This window comes from Zootoca vivipara, chromosome 9 (assembly GCF_965207765.1).
Source record: "Zootoca vivipara chromosome 9, rZooViv2.hap1.1, whole genome shotgun sequence".
Classification (NCBI taxonomy): Eukaryota; Metazoa; Chordata; class Lepidosauria; order Squamata; family Lacertidae; genus Zootoca; species Zootoca vivipara.
This window is the reverse complement of record NC_142592.1, coordinates 64,059,036-64,077,322: the sequence shown is the minus strand read 5'-3', so window position 1 is coordinate 64,077,322 and position 18,287 is coordinate 64,059,036. Positions and strand designations below refer to the sequence as shown.

Sequence of the window (18,287 nt, the reverse complement as noted above, 5' to 3'; positions counted from 1 at the left end):
TGCCCCCGAAAGGGAACCAGGAGCAAAGCGGATTGCAAAATGGCACTGCAAGGGGATGGATGAAAGCCAGCATGGTTAAACAAGATGCTGTCAAGTGTTAAATGGGATATTTATACAGTGGTACCTTGGTTCTCAAACGCCTTGGTACTCAAACAACTTGAAACCCAAACACTGTAAACCCGGAAGTAAGTGTTCCAGTTTGTGAACTTTTTTTCGGAAGCCGAACATGCTCCGTTTTGAGTGTTACGCTGAGGTCTGGCTGCTTTTGCTATTTATTTTGCGTTTTCGTTTTTGCGGCTCTTTTATTGTTTTTTTTTGTGACTGTGTGGAACCCAGTTCAGCTACTGATTGATTGATTGATTGTGTGTGTGACTGCAGTACATTGTTTATTGCTTTCATTTTATGGATCAATGGTATCGTTAGATAGTAAAACCCGTGTTTAATTGCTGTTTTAAGGGTTGTTTTTAAAAGTCTGGAACGGATTAATCCATTTTGCATTGCTTTCTATGGGAAAGCACGCCTTGGTTTTGGAACACTTTGGTTTTGGAACGGACTTCCGGAACAGATTAAGTTTGAGAACCAAGGTACCACTGTATACTGGATGGAAATGAAGCCAGCCAGCGAGTGGGACCTTGGATGGGTGAGGCTCACAGGAAGGGAAAACAAACACAGACCCTCAAAGTGCCCCTATTTTCCAGGGACAGTCCCGGATTTACAGAAGCCGTCACAGTTTCTGATTTGATCCCAGAATGTCCCACTTTTCCTTAGGGTGTCCTTATTTTCATTGGAGAAATGTTGGAGGGTATGGAGTTATGCAACCCTTGAGGCAAAGGGATAAGTAACTATAGAGCAGGCACCCCCCAAACTTCGGCCCTCCAGATGTTTTGGACTACAATTCCCATCTTCCCCGACCAGTGGTCCTGTTAGCTAGGGATCATGGGAGTTGTAGGCCAAAACATCTGGAGGGCCGCAGTTTGGGGGTGCCTGCTATAGAGCCTATGGAAGACCTCTGAAGACAGCCCAGTATAGGGAAGTTTTAAAAATATTTAATGTTTTTATATGTTTTTATAGGAGTAGCCGTCCAGAGTAGCTGGGGCAATCCAGTCAGATGGGTGGGATATAAAGAAAATAATAGTAATAATAACTGAATAGGATGTCCCTATATTTGCTGGAGAAGTGTTCGAGGGTTTGCAGACACACACCCAATAAACAACAGTGGCAGAGAGTCTCCCTTGCACGAAGATGATCCTAGGTTTAATCTCAAGCATCTCCAGGTAAGGAAAGGAAGGAACCTTGCCGGAAACCCTGGATAGATGCTGCCAGCTCAATCTGCAATACTGATGGAGCAATAGTCTGGCTTCCTGGCTTCCCATGTTCCTAAGGCAGCATTGGGGTTTAAGGAAGGATGTGATGTGCTCAGAACCACATGAGAAGCATCATTATAATTATTACGAATTCAGAAAGGCATGGGTTTTCCCGGAGTCCTTCGACACGTTTTTAAGGCAGAGAAACTTCTGTATAAAGCGGGGTGGAGGTGGGGAAGAGGAGAAAACCGACACCTGAGCCAGCATTTGATTTGCTGATAGGAATGTCGGTCTTCTCAGTTGTGATTCTGTGAAGCTGGGAGGAAGCCGAGCACCTTGTGGCTGCGGGACTTGCCACCAGCTCCGCCTTTTCACAGACGGAGCCATCTCTTTGTGGTTTAGAGCTATGCCCAGATGCCTCTCTCTGGGTGTACGTATTGGGGCGTGAAAGCAAGATTCACGGTCAGGTGAAGAGGCACACACACCCCCCGACCTATTCAAAGGTTAAATTGCAGTAAAACTTTTTTTTACCTCTAGCAACTGGTGGTTTGGGTGCAGCGGCGGAGCATATGCCCACGCTGCACCCATGGCAGCGGGGCATGTGGGGTGTGGAGGATGCCCTCCCAGGCATGGGATGGCCACTCAGGTGCCCCCACTCACCCCCACTCCCAAGCCTCCCCCAGCTGTCAAAACGAAGGGGGATGGGGAGAATGCTGCTGGCAAAGCGGCACAGCTCCCCCCTTCTCCTAATGGCTCGGGAGTTGTGGGCGGGTGGTGTGCCAAATGTCACACCCCCCCTCAAGGAAGACACTTGGGGTGGTCCGCCCCCCACCCCCTTCCTCCGTCCCTGTTTTGGTGTACCTCCAAACAACTGTAGCAATGCTATCCGTACAATATTCTGCATCTTAGGGATATCAGCTCTGTCTCTGCTCATCTTAGTTGCGACACACTAGACGCAAATTGAACAGGACAATCTTATTTTCACCGGAGACATGTTGGAAGGTATCGTGTTGTTGTTGTTGCTGGCAACTGTCTGCCCCGAGAAACCATGGAGGGGTGAGCAAAAGGAAGAATTGTCCCATGGAGCAGGTGCCAAAATGCAACTAGGCCAGGCATCCCCAAACTGCGGCCCTCCAGATGTTTTGGCCTACAACTCCCATGATCCCTAGCTAACAGGACCAGTGGTCGGGGAAGATGGGAATTGTAGTCCAAAACATCTGGAGGGCCGAAGTTTGGGGATGCCTGGACTAGGCAAATCCACAGAGGCAGGGACAGCCTGAGAGATTTGGGCACCCAAAGCAAACCACAAAATTGTGTTTGCCCCACCAGGAAAGAAGTAGGCAGTGAAGATCTACATGGGAAACAAGAGTGAGAGGCATTGGCAGACTTGTCCTCCACCACAGTTGTCGATGTCATTGCGGCAGCCTCAGGCGACGCATTCCTTGGAGGCTGGATCTGCTGCCTCTGTGGATCCTGCCGCCCAAAGCACTTGACTCACATTGCCTCATGTTTGGGCCAGCCCTGCGTGGAGGACAAGGCTATCAAAGGCTACTTGCCAGGATGGTGTGCTCTGCCTCCACAGTCAGAGGCAGCGATGCTTCTGAATACCAGTTGCTAGAAACCATGGGAAAGGAGAAGCTTCTTGCTGCTTGCTGGTTCCCACAGGTGTCTAGATAACCACTGTGAGAACAGGATGCTTGTATAATAAAATAATAATACAGTGGTATCTCCGGTTGTGAACGGGACCTGTTCCGGAGGTCCGGCTGGATCCCGAGGTTTTCGCAACCCGAGGATCACTGTTATACGCATGCGCATGGCAGTAGACCGTTTCTGCGCATGTGCGTGCGGCGGAATCCGGTCAAATACTTCCAGATTTTCTTTCGCACCCTGAAGTTTACATAACCCGAGGGTTACGTAACCCGAGGTGCTACTGTAATAATAATTTATTATTTATACCCTGCCCATCTGGCTGGGTCTCCCCAGCTACTCTGGGCAGCTCCCAACCGAATATTAAAAACCACAATCAAACATCAAACATTAAAAACTTCCCTATACAGGGCTGTTTTCAGACGTCTTCTAAAAGTCAGATAGTTGTTTATTTCCTTGACATCTGATGGGAGGGTGTTTCACAGGGCAGGCGCCACTACCGAGAAGGCCCTTTGCCTGGTTTCCTGTAATCTCGCAGTGAGGGAACCGCCAGAAGGCCCTCGGAGCTGGACCTCAGTGTCCGGGCTGAATGATGGGGCTGGAGACGCTCCTTTAGGTATACTGAACCGAGCGCATTGGCCTGATCCAGCAGCAGCATTTTCTCTTTACGTTTTTAACTTGTCCCCTTGCTCCCACACCCTAAAGATGTCCCAGTAGCTCTTTCTATCCTCCTTATTTCTGTTGAAAAACAGAAGGACAATAATCGCAGAATGAGAATAATCTCAGCCAGGGGTGCCAGCTCTGGGGGGCCAAGCCCTTTCAGGGCCACCATATATTTTTGGGGTAGGGGCCGGGTAGAGGCCGGGTCCCCCAATGTCCACAAATTGAGAAGGGGAACCATGGAGCTGACCGCAGCCGGACTCCAGTGGCCGGCTCCTTCCCCTCCTCCTAGAATCATAGAGTTGGAAGAGACCACAAGGGCCATCCAGTCCAACCCCCTGCCGAGCAGGAAACACCATCAAAGCATTCTTGACATATGCCTGTCAAGCCTCTGCTTAAAGACCTCCAAAGAAGGAGACTCCACCACACTCCTTGGTAGCAAATTCCACTGCTGAACAGCTCTTACTGTCAGGAAGTTCTTCCTAATGTTTAGGTGGAATCTTCCTCCTGCATGGCTGCTGTGTTCGGCTCTGCCCCCAGCTACTCCCAGTGTCCTGACGTCCCACATGTGACGTCTCGACATCATCCACACGCAACATTGGCTCTCCTGATCACCCTGGCAAGCTGGTGCCTCCGATCCCAGCAGTTCCTCCACATTTAACAGAGGGTGGCGCTGACTTTGTGAATTCCCTGCCTTGCTTATGTCTTCCTGGGGACACAAAATTGTCACAGGTGAAGTTCCTGTTGTTGAAAAACTTAACCATCGAGTGAGTGGGGTGGGCGTGGGAGAATCATTTTGCAGTACTTCCTGCCCATATCTACGTGAGAGTGAAATTCTCTGAGACCACCACGTCCGCTGGATCCCGGGCAAGTAGGGTCTGCTTGGAAATTTGCTTGGAAATTAAACAAAGGGTCTGCTGGTTTCTCTTTGAGGTTTCCAGACCCAAAAGAGAGCAGGGCAATTAAAGGCACAGAAGTCCTGCCCTCTATTGAGTCTGGCAACCCTACAGGCAAGGGGCAAGAAAACAGATAAAGTGAAGGAGGACTTTGGAGAAAATGGAATCTGGTCCCCATGAAAAGAATCACCCTTCACACCAAAGGGTATGAAAATCTAATACAGAAGAGACACCATAGACACATGATTAAACAATGGTGGGTTGCATCCAGGCTCATTTAGTCCAGCCCCACTGAAATCAATGGGGCTTCAGCCATGTTTAACTTGGCCCGTTGATTTCAGTGGGGTTCAAGTTCAGCTAATTTAGTTTGCTCCGATGCAAATAAAGGTAAAGGTAAAGGGACCCCTGACCATTAGGTCCAGTCGTGACCGACTCTGGGGTTGCGCGCTCATCTCACATTATTGGCCGAGGGAGCCGGCGTATAGCTTCCAGGTCATGTGGCCAGCATGACAAAGCCGCTTCTGGCGAACCAGAGCAGCACATGGAAACGCCGTTTACCTTCCCGCTGTAGCGGTTCCTATTTATCTACTTGCATTTTGACGTGCTTTCGAACTGCTAGGTTGGCAGGAGCTGGGACCAAGCAACGGGAGCTCACCCCGTCACAGGGATTCGAACCGCTGACCTTCTGATCAGCAAGCCCTAGGCTCAGTGGTTTAACCACAGTGCCATAAATTACAATAAAGAATGATCAGGTTGTTACGAGTTTAACCTTGTCAGTTTTCTGTATAGAGTTTTGGCAGAACTGACAGAGCTAAAGAGGAAAACCTCCCCACCCCCCCAACCTATAAATGCACACCATCTACATACTAAAGAGTAGAAGATCTTTTAGCTTGAGATGTTATCAGGGTTTTTTTTTCCACTGGAAGAAAACTGCAGCAGTGACAACCATAAAGACCTCCTTTCTTTGTACTGAACACCACTCCAAAACAAACAATTACATATATCTTCCTTAGGCTGCAATCCTTGCCTGGGAGCAAGTCCCATTGAACTTAATGGGGCATGTGGCTGAGTAGACCTGCATGGGATTGTACTGCACAAGTCTTTCCACCGAGTTAAATTAGTACAGCTGAACCAAATGGGGGCCCATTCAGGTTTAATTCAGCATGAAAAATACACCTTGAGGAATGAATGTGCGTGATAAATGGGGCCGGTTCCATTCTCCTGCTCATAGCTGTTTGTCACTCATTCACAGCAAGCTCACCTTTCTCTAGTGAAAGCAACTAGTCTTAATGTATTTCCCCAGAATGCCTAGGGCACTGCATGCTTTGGGGACAAGAGGAAAAGGTGACCAACTGTGTGGGGTGTGTGTGGGTGTGCCATTTTCTTCCAGAATGTTCCACAGTGACAGGGGCAGCCTGGGAAATCCAAAGCTCCACAGGCAATTGCCTGCCAGCCGACCTGCCTATCATACAAGCAAGCTGGGGAAAAGCCATCAGAAACAAAGAAGGCTGCAATCCTAACTCCACTTAGAATCACAGAATTGTAGAATTGGAAGGGACCCTGGGGGTCATCTAGCCCACCTCCCTGCAATGCAGGAATCCTGCCTGAGTGGACTTGAATCCCCAATGCACCATAGCTGCCAAGTCTCCCGTATTCCCCGGGAAACCCCTGTTTTTCCAGCTGTCCCCAGCCGAAAAAACGGATTTATTCCCCGGTTTATTCTGGCGCGGCGGCCATTTTGAAACTGGGTAGAGCATGCTCAGAAGCGACTTTTGATGCTGTTTTGCCCAGTTCCAAAATGGCTGCAGCACGACTTCTGGTGCGGTGGCCATTTTGGAACAGGGCAGAGCAGCATCAAAAGTAGCTTCTGAGCATGCTCCGCCCAGTTCCAAAATGGCGGCAGCGCTACTTCCGGTCTGCTACTTCCGGTCCAGTCCCTTATTTCTCGGACAGCAACTTGGCAGGTATGCCAATGCACTGACCCATTGGGCTACTGGGAGTAAGTCCCATTGAATCTAATAGGACTTACTCCTTAGTAGACAAGCTCATCCCAGTGCTGCATGCGTGAAATGACATAAAACATCTGCGTGAAATCTCATGTGCATTTGAGAATGTGTTCCTTCCAATGTGCACATTTTCCTATGCAATTTTGCCTAGCGTTCACTTTTTTTTGGCAAGTGATTTCCATGGAACCCAATGAGTTTCTGCACATCATTATTTTCACCAATACCAACTGCCTTTTTGAACATATTTTTCACAAAAAAGAACTTTTTTTTGGCATCCATTCAAAATTTGGCTGGATAACTGCATTGCAAAATTCAGAGAAAGTGCGGCTTCAGAAGGAGAGATGTGTTTCGATTCGCGTTGAGAAGAGTGAATGTTGAAGGTTTGCATCAAATGAATTTCTCCAATGGCTCTATTAAGTGCAGAAAGTCCTCGTATTAGGGGAGTTGTGGAAAAGACAAGTTAAGATGCTGCACGTTTGCAGACAGACTCAAGCCGCGTCATTTCTCTGCCTTCAAATAGTGCAACTTCTGCCAGCGCTTTCCACCTCTGGGTGAAAACTGGTCTGGAAAATGAGTTGTCCATCCTTTAATTAAGCACCCACACCAGCCACACGGAGAGGACCAAAGGTATCTAATTGCACACTTGGCATCTAACATTACCTCATTTGTATTCTGCACTCCTTGCTTAGAGTCTACCAAAGAGCCAGTGACTAAACGATCCGATGTCATGGACTGGCTGGATGCAGAGGAATGGTGAGAGGCACCAGCTTGGGGAACCCCCAGGGGAAGAAGGCTCAGAGCCAGGGGATTGGTGGTGGGATGGCGGTCAGAGGGAGAAGAGGGGGCAGATGGGGAGGAGGAGATGTTGGAAGCTGAAGAGGCAATGGGGTTTAGTGAGCAGGGAGAGGCTGGGACAGAGCAGTCCAGAATCAGTGGCAGGAGAGGAAGGTGGCCAGGAGACAGTGATGAGACAGGTTGCCAAAGAAGTCAGGGCGGGGGTAGGCAACCTAAGGCCCATGGACCATAAGCGGCCCACAGAGGTCATTTAACTGGCCCCCGAGCCGCCCCTAAACCAAGGCACCTGCTCAGCAAGTCCCCATATACTGCGCTAAACCGATGCAGCGCAGTGCAGGGACTTGCTTCTGCGGTGCCGGAAATCATGTCTGAGCATGCGCGCACACAAACTGGCCCATGGAGGGAACTGACCCCTTGCCGACCCCTGAGCCAGGGAGTCTCTCCCTCCTGCTGTCACCAACTTGCTTCGCTGCTAGTGTCCCAAAAAACGTAGAGGAACGTAGAGGGAAGAGCAACGAGAAAATAGATGAAGGGGTTTGAGATTGTTTGGGAATATCCAGCCCGCCGGTCAGTTTAATCCGGCCCCTGTGGCAGTTTTTTTTTACTGTGGGGTAAAATCCTAAAAAAAAAAGCTCAACATTTGGCTTCTGGTCAAGATGGCAGCGGCCAAGCAGTCAGCCCCAGAGTGCCGCAGATTTTATTTGAATTCTAATTGTTTGGGAAGGACCCAGGGAGAGGAGGAATTTTAGGGAGCAGTGGGAACTCTCAGCCCCCACAACTGCCTCATTGGGGAAGACCTAATGCGAAGAGTTGCTGTGATCACTAGGCCTGTGCTGTTTTGGTTTCTTTCAATAAAGAGTTAACTTCACTGACAATGGGTACAGTTGTACCTCGGAAGTCAAACGGAATCCGTTCCGGTAGTCCGTTCGACTTCTGAAACGTTCGGAAACCAAAGCATGGCTTCCGATTGGCTGCAGGAAGCTCCTGCAGCCAATCGGAAGCCCCGTCGGACGTTCGGCTTCCAAAAGGATGTTTGAAAACTGGAACACTCACTTCTGGTTTTCGATCGTTTGGGAGCCGGAACGTTTGACTGAGGTATATCTGTATTTTATTGCTGATCATGCCTGACTCCAGTTCCTGACATCAGGCTTCATTTTCCTGAAGTTTCACAGAAGCCTTTTGGAGGGTCATTTCCCCCATGAAGAGAGAGTACTGGAGGCTTGTGGTATCTTTGAACTATCTGCACAGTGAGAAATATTCGTGGGTGCGCATTTGGTGTGCGGGGGCAGCGCAGCAACAATTGGAGCCCGGTTAATTTGCTTTCATTCCAAAATGATTCATTTATTCATCCCCTTTATTAGCTGCCTAAGCAGCATACCATATGAGCGAATGCAAAAAAAATTAAGCAACAATCAACTACTAAACCAAGAAAGGCCATCCAACTGAAATTCAATACTGTATTAAAATAAACAGAGGCAGGGAAGAATGAATGGGTAGGAATGAGAGTCCAATCAGGTCTCCCATTCATAATATTTGGGGTTGCAGCAGGGGTGGGTGGGTTTTCTTATTATGGTTGTGGCAGCTTATAATTACATGGCTGGGTAGACCCACCTCAACAAAAAAAATTCTGACAGGTGCCAAACACAATACTACCTATTTTGTGCATAGCTGCCAAGTTCCGGCCTGAGAAATAAGGGACTGGAGCGGAAGTAGCAGACCGGAAGTAGCGCTGCCACCATTTTGGAACTGGGCGGAGCATGCTCAGAAGCTACTTTTGATGCTGCTCTGCCCTGTTCCAAAATGGCTGCCGCGCCAGAATAAACCGGGGAAAAACAAAAAAAATCTGTTTTTTCAGCTGGGAACAGCTGGAAAAACAGGGGGTTCCCGGGGAATACGGGAGACTTGGCAGCTATGATTTTGTGTTTTAATATTTTGTTGGAAGCTGCCCAGAGTGGCTGGGGCAACCCAGTCAGATGGGCGGCATATAAATAACAATATTATTATTATTATTATTATTATTATTATTATTATTATTATTATCATCATCATCATCATCATCATCAATGGGTAGGGAGTTCCAAAGGGGAGGAGCCACCAGACTGAAGGATTGATTCCGTGTGTGTATGGAATGAACAGAGGTGACAATTGGAGCTCCAATGCATATGTTTTGCGTGTAATGTCTCGATACCCTCTACAGGGGTGTCAAACTCAAATTCATCAGGGGCCGCATCAGCAGTTTGGTCACCCTCAAAGGGCCGGTTGTATCTGTAGGACTATGTGTCCACTCTTTATTATCATAAATTATTGTCACTGCATTCAATTATTACTGTTTTTTGTAATAATGTAAGTAATAACTAGCTCTGAAAGCAGAAATATAGTCAGAATAATGGCAAGTAGATATTCAAATGTACAATTATTGTACAATTTATTGAAAAATGATTTTTGGTAACTGCACTGGGTGGTGGAGGCTCGCTAGGGTTTCATGCAGGACCTTTGCAGAGCTACTAGTACCTGGAGATGCTGGGGTCCTTCTGCATGCAGGACAGATGTTCTGCCAGTGAGCCACCACCCTTCACCAAAGGGACTGGCTGAGGTTGACTCACTGGAGCTGCTCTCCTGGTTCCAGGGTTTAAGGGCCAGAAATATAAAGCAGCATCCTATGTTTCTAAGGAGAGGGAGAGGGGAGGGGAGGGGAGGGGAGGGGAGGGGAGGAAGGAAGGAAGGAAGGAAGAAAGAAAGAAAGAAAGAAAAGAGGGAGCAGGAGGGAGAGAGGAAGGAAAGAGGTGAGAGAAAGAAGAGTAGGAAAGAAGGAATAAAGAAGGAAAGAAAAAGAAAGAGGGAGAGAAGACAGAGATAAAGAAGGAAGGAAGGAGAGGGAAAGAAAGAATAAGAACGAGAGGAAGAAAGAAAGAAAGGGAAGGGGGGTCGCCGCCTTGATTCAGCGCCAGAAAAGAGCGCGAAGGGACCCAGGGGCAAAAAGCATTTCCCGTGCAGCGTGAGGCAGCGGGTGTCCGTTTTAAGAGAAGTGCGTAAAGCCTCAAAGTTGCACGTTTGTAAGGCTGAGCCGCTGCTGAGCTCACGTTCATGAGGCTGAGCCGCGGCAGGAGGAGGAGGAGGTGAGGCAAGAGGAGGAGGAGGCGGAGGCTTGCCGGGTCGGTGCCCGGCAGCGCCGTGCGGAGAGTCCCGAGCCTCTGGGACGCAGCAGTGCTCTGTAGCACTTTGAATCCTCCTCCTCCACGCGGCGCTGCTGGGTGCTTTGTCTGTGCTTCAGCAGCAGCAGCAGCAGCCGTTTCCAGGCGCCAAGCCATGGCAGCAGGAGGAGGAGGATTCAAAGTGCTACAGAACACTGCTGCGTCGCAGAGGCTCGGGACTCTCCATGCGGCGCTGCCGGGCGCTGACCCGGCAAGCTGCCTCCTCCTTCTCCTGCTGTGGCTCGGGGCGCTCCACGCAGCGCTGCTCCGGCCGCCTTTCTACCCCTCCGGCCCCAGCTGTTTGTCGCCGCTTTGTCGGCGCTGCGCTTCAGCAGCAAGGTCCCGCTGCTGGGTCCCGCTGGCTGGGGCGCTCGGCGGGCCACATGACGAGGTCTGGCTGGCCGGATTTGGCCCCCGGGCCTTGTGTTTGACACCCGTGCTCTAGGATTAAGAAAACATCCCCGCATTGCCAGCTGACTTGATGCAAGTGAAATTTGAACTCAGGGCCTGGAAGTTCTGCTTCCACAACACCCCCAGTCTCAACACACACACACACACACACACACACACACACACACACACACATGTGTTTTTTAATTGGAGGACGTTAATGCGAAGCCAAGCTGCTCAGGGTTGGGTTCTGCACAGTGATGGAGAATCAGAATCATTTTCTCTTCCTCCACCACCACCCAAATCCTATTTATTCATATGCCTTGGGGGAGCCTGTGTCTTTTCTTTTAGAAAAAAATGGTGCTTGTACCAAAGGTGCTGGCTTCCCCCCTGCATTGTGGGGGCTCATCATGTGACGCGCCATGTTGCTCATCATGCGACGTGTCCCATCCCACCCCCACCTAGCGCACGATGCCGGTGCTCGCATGCCGGATGGGAAATGGGGAGCGCGAAACTGCGCTCCGCACTTGGCTTCCTCCTCCCTGCGCGAAATGGTGGGGAGAAGGCGGTGGAGAAGGCCACAGGATTGGGGGGGGGAGCCCAGACCCCTCATTGAAAAAATTTTTGGGGGGCCGAAGACCCCTCAGCCTGCACCACTTGGTGTGCCTGCCCGGTATTGCGTACCCTTGAGTACGCCCTGGGGGGAAGCACCACCGTGGGGGAAACAAAGGTATTAAACATTCAGGGTTTTTTTTTTTTTGTCTGTAGGTTTCTCATTCAAACAGCTCCGTTTCCTGGAATGGCTGACTCTCCGCCTGTTAAGTTTCCTGCTCCAACCACACACTGACACTCTCTCAACTTTCTGCCACCTAATTGTCACACGTAACAATTCGAGGTGCTGGGAGCCGGCACATCTAGTGGGTCTTAAAGGAAGCAGCGCTCCTGTGCCAACACTGGTTCCAATCAGAATTAGGCCATCTGAATCAGAACATTGGGCAATTAAGGAAGAGCCACAGAGCACCGGCTTCAGACGCATAATATCACAGGTTCAGTCCCCGGCATCCCCAGTTAGGGTTAGGAACAGCTTCTGTCCAAAACTCTGGAAAGCCACTGCCGGCCAGTACAGGCAGTGCTGAGCTACAAGGACCCCAACTTTGGGTGACACCTGGCTTGAGAGCAGTACATGTGAAAAGGATCTAGGAGTCTTGGTAGACCACAAACTTGACATGAGTCAGCAGTGTGATGCAGCAGCTAAAAAAGCCAATGGATTTCTGGGCACATCAATACGAGTATAGCATCTAGATCTAGGGAAGTAATAGTACCACTTGTATTTTGCTCTGGTCAGACCTCACCTGGAGTACTGTGTCCAGTTCTGGGCACCACAGTTCAAGAAGGATACTGACAAGCTGGAGCATGTCCAGAAGAGGGCAACCAAAATGGTCAAAGGCCTGGAAATGATCCCTTATGAGGAACGGCTTAGGGAGCTGGGTATGTTTAGCCTGGAGAAGAGAAGGTTAAGGGGTGATATGATAGCCATGTTCAAATATATGAAAGGATGTCATATGGAGGAGGGAGAAAGGTTGTTTTCTGCTGCTCCAGAGAAGCAGACACGGAGCAATGGATTCAAACTTCAAGAAAGAAGATTCCACCTAAACATTAGGAAGAACTTCCTGACAGTAAGAGCTGTTCGGCAGTGGAATTTGCTACCATGGAGTGTGGTGGAGTCTCCTTCTCTGGAGGTCTTTAAGCAGAGGCTTGACAGCCATCTGTCAAGAATGCTTTGATGGTGTTTCCTGCTTGGCAGGGGGTTGGACTGGATGGCCCTTGTGGTCTCTTCCAACTCTATGATTCTATGATTCTAACTGCCTGACTCGGTATAAGGCAGGATCCTATTTTCTAAGACGTCACGCTCCTCCCCAACTCATACCTACAGAACCTCACCTATACATTTTTCAGTTTGTGTGCTGGAAATGTTCATGGAGCTGTCTTTCCACTCAAAACCGAATGTTCAAGTGGGTCATAGATCAATATTAAAATTGATTAAAAAAACAGCAACAACAACAGCAAGGATAAATCAACACGGTGAAGCAATAAAAGCAGCAGTCCCAGAAACGTGGACAGACAAATCTGTCAGCATTGCTTTCTCTCTGCTTCTCGTTTGTTTTTTTTCCAAAACACCAGTAAGGCTACATTTCCGGATCAGTTTGCAGTGAAAAGAAGTCAACATGAAAATTCACCAGCATTTTCATGCGGATTTCCCCTAATGCATATACTTTGCTTGCAATTTCGTCAAACACACACATTTCTGCAAATCAGTTTCCCCATATATAATGCTTTTCTGTGTGCTATTTTTTCATTAATATATGCATCTGTACGCACACTTTTATCCTAATTCGGTGTGATTCATAATGAAGTATACAGTTTCAACACGCTGTAAATGGAAACTGTATACTTCATTATGCATCACCTTGTATATGCACTTGTCCACACAATATTTGGCTGAAGAACCGAATTACAAAATTCAGAAAAGTGTGGGTTTCAAATGAGGTTGTGTTTTGCTTCAAATGGTATTTTGAATTAGGCAGGTTCACCTTTACATGTGAACCAAATCAAATTTATTTCCCCATCCCTACCAGGAACACACCATGAATTCAGAAGTCCTAAATTAGCCTGTACTTCCAGTTGCTTTTCCAAACAAAAAATTGCTTAGCAGGCAAGGTGCGAAACGGATCTCTTCGAGGGAGGGAATCCCACACATAAGAGTAAAAAGTCAACAAGTATTTTTTTTTTTTGGCCACCAGTTGTTTCTCTAGACATCCTTTTGAGATGGTGACCTGGTCTCCTACTTTGCAAAGGACAGTTTTTGATCTTGAAGGGCTGTCAAAAGTCTGGTTTAAAGGGAAATAACCTTGAAGCAGGTCTCCCATACTGGAACGCAGACAGAGCAGGCCCGTGGCTCAGTTGCCCCACAACAGCAGCTCACTTCCTAATTGACTGCCATTGCTACGTTTCCCTCTGGCATTTACACCACGGCAACTTCCCACGAGCTACACAAGCAGCGTTCTAACACAGACACAACAAATGACACCACCCTGACTTCCGCGTCAAGATTTCCCAACTTACACAACGGATACAGAAGGACCATTTTACAGAGTTGTAACCAGAGATAGGGGAGACACATGATTCAGTTAGTAGTTAAAGGTCAGCCGCTTTAATTTGCACTTTTGGAAACAATGTGCAAACCTAAATACAGCCGGATTCTGCAACGCAGTTCTTCAGTCAAGTGTGCAAAGGTGCAAATATTGAGGGGAAAGTGTGGGAATGCATATATCTGTGAAAACGACTTGCAAAGGAGACCGCTTTGCCCGAAATCCCTAAATTAGGCAAAAATCGCATAGGATGAATTCTCATGGGGGTAAAAAACCCACACGCACTGGCAAACTGGTGTGAAGATGTGGAGAGCTGAGTTTGAGACTGGAAAAATGAGAAACAGAGGGAAACTGAAACTAACTGATTTCCCCATGCCTGGTGTCAACTTAAGGCCCTGAGATTGCGCATCCCCAAGCATCGCTCCCAAGTAGCACTTCCAACTTCTCGCCATGTGATCTGTTCCTGTTCCTTTTCACAGAGTTCTGCAGTCCCGAAACCAGCTGTTGGTGCTTTCTTCCCGTGGCATGGAGCCCCAGCCACCTGCCCGTCAAACTGCTGTGGAAAGGGCACAGGGACCGGCCTCAAAGTTGGCAACCTCAGCTCACTCCCGAGCCTCAAATAACAGTGCAGGATTGGCAAGTTGCCGCTTCTGCGAGCGATACGGCCCTGGGCAAGAGAAGCACTTCTAGAAAGAGGAAAGTCCTCACCATTTGAGACCTGGCCTTGCGAGACCTGGCAGAGGCCCGGAATAGTCCTGCCAGCTGATAAGGGGGGACCACCACCACGCCAGTCAGCCCAACCTTTCAACCTTACGAAGGTTTGTAACCTGAAAGGGGGGGGGCACTTTTCCTGGTGTGAAGCTGAAACCCCTTGCTTTTCGTTGCTGTAAAAAGAGACAGCAGAAATGGACGTTCAAAAGTTACAAAATGCTGTCAAGGGGATGGCGGGGGGAAATTGTGGGTTACATTCAACTAAGTTATACTCCGAGTAGTCCCAGTAAGATTAATGAACCTAACTTAGTCACGTCTAATAACATCCATTGGTCTACTCTGTGATTGATAGCTTGGTCGGTAGAGCATGAGACTCTTAATCTCAGGGTTGTAGGTTCGAGCCCCACGTTGGGCAAAAGATTCCTACATTGCAGGGGGTTTGGACTAGATGACCCCCGTGGCCCCTTCCAACTTTACAATTCCACGATTCTACGAGCAGGATGAGGACTGTATACACCCTATTTCCCTCCTCTGACACACACACACACACATTCATTGCAATCTTAGAGAGCCTGTGTGACATTACAAAAGTTCCAGGGGGAGAATATTCTGCAGTTCCGATTCGACAGGTGAGGTGTTGGCCCTGATTGTCTCAAGGTCACATTGGATCTCTGCAGCAAACCCAGCCTCTCCACGGCTCCTCATTTCCCCCCATACCTGCTCTCCAAATTGCGCCCTCCTTCCTTTTCTCGTCCTGCCTGCTTCAGCCAGTGCGCTCTCAAGAAGTTCAGCTCGAGTTGTGGTTGCTGCTGTCTCCTCCTTCTCCTCCTCCTCCTGCTGCTGCTACAGCTGCTGCTTTCAGTTACCCACACGGCCACCCACACAGCCACCGCCACCACCTGACTGCTGCTGTCGCTGCCCGGAGGACAGAGATGGAACTCAAGATGCCACGGGGAGCCTGCTGTGGGAGGGCACGGTGCCAGCAAGCTGGGAGCTCCCCTAGGAAATTCTCCACATTTCCACATCCGTTTGCGGCGGAGGGGGGAGACCTCATCCTGAAAACTCACCGTCATAGGGTGCAAATTTCTCCTAATATCGACACACCCTTGTGTTCAATATTGCCAAATGCACATGCATTCTCGCAAGGGAACACCCCCCCCCCCATGCAATGGATTTCCCTGGGTCATCTTCACCAATATGTGCCTTCGAATGCACACTGCACTCCAGCAGATGTATTTTTGGACTGGAAAAACTGCACTGAAGATTCGGCGACGAGCGAATTTTGAAGGGTGGCTGCGTTTCGGCACGCCTACCGTTTTGAAAAGTGCAAACCAGGTAGTTTTGCCTTTTAAATGCAACCTGGCTCGAATCTCCCCTTCTCCCTTGGGCTCCCCCTTCCAGCCTTTGCAGTCTTTTAGAAAAAGGAGAAATGAGTCGGGTTCCTCTTCTGCGACTCCCCCCTGCCCCCCCCCAAAGTTACCATAGTGCCATGCTTGGAAACACTTGAGTTTGTACACACAGGCTGGAAATAGGAAGAGCTTTTTTAAAAAAATGGCTGGAGGTGGTCGAGTTAGACATTATTGCTCAAAGCATTATCTATTTATTTATTTGAGTCAATTTATGAAGCTCTTCCAATTTAAAGGAAAAAAAAACTCAAAGCAATTTTGCGGTTAAAGTGAGCCACAATAAGAGCAGTTCGAGACAATTCTGTACAGTATATGAAAACAATTCAAAACAGCACCCTCTGTTTTTTAAAAAGGTTTCAAATCCAATTCAGATTCATAGAACCGTAGAAATGTAGAGTTGGAAGGGGCTTTCAGTGAAATGGAACTTACAAGCCCATAAAGTACAAAAAGCGTACAAAAATTCAAAAACAAATGCCTAAAAAAAAATACAACGAAAAACCAATTTGATCTAAGAAGTGCTCACCCAACAGTATTGTAAAAGGGATGAATCCTGCTCTGCCCACCAGAAAGGTTGAAAATCATACTGCGACATGATCCTAAATAGCAACCAAAAGCCTGGGCAAACAGGAATATCTTGGTCTGGCATCTCAATGCTGGCGTAGAATGTTGCTTTTTCCAAAGTCAGAAGATCTGTCTGCCTAGCTCATTGCAGCCTACAGCAGTGGCCTTCCACCTGTTCGGACCCAAAACACACCTCTGACTCCCAAGCTACAACATGTAAGTTACACTTACACGCAGTTTCACTTTTGAATTATTTTTCATACCACGAATGATTCACCTTGTTGAATCCTCAAACGGAAATTCGCAGAGGAACGTACATCCTATTTCCTTAGCATTGCTACTAGATGTGATCCCTGGTGGCGCGGCAATAAAACGGCTAGCGCATTTGCAAAGCGAAGCAGGGTCTGGTCTGGTTTCAAATTGGATGGGGGGGCACATGTTGAGATCGCTGCATTGCAGGGGGTTGGACTAGATGACCCTGGGGGACCCTTCAAAATTTACAGTTCTGTGATTCTAAGACTGAATCCAGCAGTGTGGCAGGAGAAAGGTATGAGGATGTGTCTGGCTAGAAATCCAACAGAAACTCGTTTCCGGCAAGTCTTGCCCCCCCCCCCCCTGAACCAGTTGCTGAGACTGAAGGTCCCCACATGCCCATAGGTGGCATAGAGATGCAGCAGTGGTGAAACTTCACCTGTTGGATTTCCCCCTGCTATGCCACTACTTAATTGAAGCCATGGGCATTCGTCCAGAAAAAGACATGAGCAAGCTTCAATAAGTAGCAAACAAACTCTTCCTTGCATCATGGCTATCTAGGTCACATAGTTTCCAAGACTTTAATTATTCACCTGCAGAATTCAGCAATGCAGGTCATTAATTCCTAATGATTATTATAACCCCTTATTATCTTACATACCTTTTTCAGCATTCTGTAGGGACAGCATTTCCAGAAAACATTTCAAATTTGCTAATTGTTTTAATGATGACAACGATTAAGGTTTAATATAATAATAGCATGATTGCTCCTCACTGCTTTCTCCAGATCTTCTCCCCACCTCACCAAACATAATTGCCCTTTGCAGGAGCAAATTCCATACTTTTAACTACGCACAGTGTGAAAAGGCACTTTCTTTTGTCCACCCTGAATCTTTCAGTTGGAAAAGGATGCACAGCTTTCATCTCCTGGCCTGTTGAATGTCAGGCCAGATAAAAGCATCCAAGCACAGCACACACCTCCAGGTTTCAATTTCAGGAGGTCCACACAAATCCCCCTATGACGTAGCAGGGAAATGAGTGCCAGTTTGGTATAGTGGCGAGACCGTCAGTCCAGGAGCCTGGGATTTGGGATCGTCAGTCCAGGAGCCTGGGATCAAATCCCCACTCAGACACGAAATTCACAGGGCGACCTTTGGCCAGTCACTGCCTCTCAGCCTGACCTACCTCACAGGGTTGTGGTGGGGATTAAATGAGGAGGAAGAGAACCTTGGAGGAAAAGGTGGTATATTAATGCAATACATAAATAAAAAATTAATAAGTGAGCACACTGTGTCTCATCTTCAAAAGCTTGGCAGGCA

The 18,287-nt window shown here is 48.3% G+C and overlaps 1 protein-coding gene across 7 annotated transcripts in view; it reads right to left on the bottom strand.

Annotated features, from left to right (window-relative positions):
- PRKCQ (protein kinase C theta) overlaps nucleotides 1–15,603 on the bottom strand; it is a 55,482-nt gene extending 39,879 nt beyond the window's left edge. For 3 of the 7 annotated variants that reach the window (XM_035128182.3, XM_035128183.3, XM_088652571.1), the window contains exon 1: nucleotides 15,467–15,587. The gene's annotated coding sequence lies outside the window, so the exon portion shown is untranslated. Of the gene's footprint in view, nucleotides 1–14,746; nucleotides 14,923–15,466 lie in introns of those variants that run through there. The other 4 variants (XM_088652569.1, XM_088652570.1, XM_088652573.1 and 1 more) reach the window with 4 other exon arrangements.
- Between the last annotated feature and the right edge of the window lie 2,684 nt (nucleotides 15,604–18,287).